Genomic DNA, 4132 nt, shown 5'->3' on the forward strand with positions numbered 1-4132 from the left:
ATTAAAATTAAAAAAAACTATAATAAGACTTTATAATATTTAATTGAGAAATTTAAAGTGGCTAATTGTTGCAAAGTAACTATAATTGAGAGAAAAGAGAAGAGTGAATTGGTGTGGATTAAAATGGAAATGGAGAGAGGTTTATATAGGGGTGGGGATGGGTTAAAGTGTTAAAAAAAAAAGTTTCGGGGGGGGGGGGGGCAAAAATGGGGTTTGGAACCGTTTGCAACGGCCATTTTTGCAAATGGACCGTTGGCCAATGGTCCATCCCATTGCCCCAACGGCTACATTTAAAAAAAAAAATTAATTCGGCCGGTTTAACGGGTCTTGGTCTCAAAAAATTGGCCTAGGACGGTATATTAAACGGTTGGCCAGAAAGCAGTTCCAGAGTTTTACCCGATTTCCTGGTTGATATTTACCGATTGTTAACTTTTCAATCTTAACCGCAGTTGACGGGCTTAATCTTACTTAGTCAATATTTTTCCTTAATTAATTAAATTGCCTAGCTAGAAACGAAAAGAAAAATGGAACTATCTCTGACATTCTCTAAATAGAGAATTGTGGCAAAATTTGTGTTACGGAAATTTTTAAGTACGTGTTCTAAACCTTTACTTTAAAAATAATATTTGTTATTGAAGATCTAAAATTAACTATTTCTATAAATATTATTTTTATCCTATATTCAATAATTGTAAATATTAAAAATCATTGTACAGTTAAATCTATTACTGTATATGTTTATACAAAAGTGAAGCTGGTTCATGGTGTCCTTAATTATAACTCTATTCAAAATATATATTTTAAAAAAAAAAAAATTAAAGAAGACTAATACTAGCATTTAAGACCAAGTTTGGGATTTTAGCACTAATTATTTAGAGAAATGCATTCCTCCATTAGTATATCAACAATTGATTATTACATATTATAAGATAAGAAAATAATATAAAATTATCAATATATATTGTTACCATTCTCTAATAAATTAATATGAAGATATTTTAAGTTTTCTTTCTTTTTCTCGCTAAGCATTTTAATTAATGAAAAAATTAACATTGCCTTTCTTATTTATGCTCAGCCAAAACAAACGTGTACACTTATCGAGTATTAATGAAGTAGCCTCGCACAAGTTGTGTTAGTTATGTGACTCACAAAATGAAATTTCTTGATAATTGGGGTCCAATAGGGGAAGGAGAGACATTTTGACCCAAACATTAATGTTAAGGGCAATTATGATCGAATAAACGGAAAGAGGACAAATTTAAAATACTTTCAATTAGTTAGAGACATTTTTAACCCTTTTTGTTTTTATATGAAAATAAGAAAAATGTAAGTCTTTAACGAAACAAAACTTGAGAGATATTATCCTAATAAGCAAATTATAATCTTAATTTTTCACTATTTAAAATTTAAAATAATATTTTAATAATCGGATATGTACTATTCATATTCACACATTGAATCTTTTTATTTTGAAATAGTTTTTTCATCATGTATTATTTAAGTCAAACGCGAGTACATCGGTAATGTGAGACGAAGGGATAGTATTCACTCAATCGAACGAGACATAGAAGCGAGATGCTCTTAAAGAGACGATGTGAGCAACTTTGATTGATTTCTTAACAGACGGCAGAGAGAAAAACGGTAACTCTTTGAGAAGAGTTTTATAATCAAACACTAAAGTATCAAAATTAGAGTAATTCACCAAATTTCCTTCGCAGCTTGCTTCACGAGTAGATTATCGGTTTCACAACAAGCCTCGTTGTCCGAATCGTTCCTTTAACCAAGTAAGAGCCTCGCACTCCCGTGATCTCGGCCAACAGGGGCTAGCAACACGACGATGAATATAGTTTTCGGCAATAAATTGTCCCAGTGATCGCGTAGTACCATGCCTACTCCCGCCAAACTTGTATGTATATTAAGAGCATCGTATTACATTTGATTGTGTCAAGTTGAGGTAGCTCCCACTTAATATTCTTAGAATTCACTGCACAGCAGTAGGCGTCTCGTCCACCAAATCGGTGTTCCTCCATTCCTCCAGCTCCTTCTTTGCACGGTACAAAATCGCAAAGAGCGCACTTCGCTTATTATTCCAACATATATTATTTCTGGCTTCCCAAAGGCTCCAAAAAATCATGACTGCTTCCTCTATTTTTGTTTTTAAATTCCTTTTTTTTTGTTCTTCAAAACACTGCACAAAATTTCCTATTAAATCATTCCGACAAAAATTTGATTGAATCGACATAGCTTCTTGACCGTGACATTCGATTTGGACAATGTTTCACGGTCTCCGTCACTTGCAAACATTGAGGGCAAACCGAACTAGCTACATTTTTTCTTCGAGAGGTTCTCACATATAGGTAAAATATTTCTCAACGCTCTCCAGATAAAGTTAAGCACCTTAGGTGATAATGAAAGACTCGAAACGAACTTCCAAAGCTGCTAGTTCTGTGAGTTTAGTTCAATGTTTTGATTATAAAAGAGACGATATCCACTCTTCACGGAGTACAATCCTTTGCTATCCCATTTCCACAACCATTTATCTCCCCGGGGCCTGATACTCAAGGGAATTTGTTTGACCGCCTCTATTTAGGAGGCATTAAAAAGATGATGCATCAAATCCCAATCCCATTCTTGTATACCTTGTTTCATCAGATCTGCTACAAGCAAGCTCTCGCTTCCAAGAAAGCTAGAGCTTTCAACATAACTTGAATCGTCCTTAGGCGACATGCCGGGTGGCCATAAACCCTCGTTGTCTTCCCATCCCCAATCGCCGAAGGCATCCTTGATTAAAAATCTTTTTCCTTACATAAGCCTCGCCATACGAAACTAGGATTAGAACCTAATCCTGCATGGAGAAAATTAGATTTATGATAGTATCGAGCTTGAAAAATCTTACTCACGAGAGCATCAGGCCTAGTCAAAAGGTTCCACCCTATTTTCGCGAGCATGGAAAGGTTAAAACGATAGAGCTCTCAAAAGGCCCAAACCTCCATCTTCCTTGCGGACACAAACTGTCTGCCAAGATATCCACCTAATCCCACAATTTTCCTCTATTCCCGATTTCCACATAAATCCATTCATGGCCCGCTTAATAGATTCACATATAGTACTGGGAATCAAGAACATATTGGAATTGATTGAACTACAATTTTAAGTAAGACTTCTCAGCCCGCTCGGGAGAGACTAGTACACTTCCAACTATTTATTCTTGAGGTTACTCTGGATATTAATAGCTTGCTTTCTTGCTTTTTCCAACCACAGCCGGCAAGCCTAGATACTTTCCAGGAGTATCCATCTTTTTAACGTGAAGGATATCAGTGATCTCGTTCTTCACACTTTCATTAGTATTACGACTGGAAAAAAAAAATCATATTTTGGGGGGGGGGGAAATTTACCTCGTTGACCGAGGCTACTTGATAAATCTCCAAACATCGCTTTTTAATAGTTGTCGCCTCCTCTCTTTCTTGCTTTAAAAAAATCTAAAGCGTCATCCGCATAAAATAGGTGTGAAACAGATGGTGCTTTAGTAGAGATTTTCACACCATGGATTCGACCCTGAATAGTCATTCGCTTCAACAACATTGACAAACCCTCTGCAACTATCAGAAATAGATTGTCACAACCCAACCAGAGGGCCATGACGGGTACCCGGAGCTAGCTACCGAGCACCACTTGTCATACTCCTTCCAATCTATCTCGGTGGACCACTTCTCTAATCATCAAATAACCCAACCTGAATAAATTCCATTCTTGAAAATAAAACTCATTATAAAGAAATCTTCGAATCCACTCCAAACATATATATGAACAAGCCGGCAAGGCTACAAAATGATATACAGAATATACACTAATGAGGTCACGAAACATCTACTATCCACACATGTCTACGAGCCTCTGGCCTGAGTCTTGAAAATCATAAGGACAAATGCGAGGCCCGCCATGCCCCAATTATGAATACAAAAGAATATACCAACAAACCGCAACTCACAGTAGCCGTGAGTGCAGTCGTATCGATGTTTTGATAAAGCCTTGTGGATCTCGGAAATCTTTGTCTATTTGATGGGTACGAACGCAACGTCCACAAAGAAAGGATGTCGATGAATAATGTACCGAGTATGTAAGGCACAAACAA

This window comes from Lycium ferocissimum, chromosome 7, assembly GCF_029784015.1.
Source record: "Lycium ferocissimum isolate CSIRO_LF1 chromosome 7, AGI_CSIRO_Lferr_CH_V1, whole genome shotgun sequence".
Classification (NCBI taxonomy): Eukaryota; Viridiplantae; Streptophyta; class Magnoliopsida; order Solanales; family Solanaceae; genus Lycium; species Lycium ferocissimum.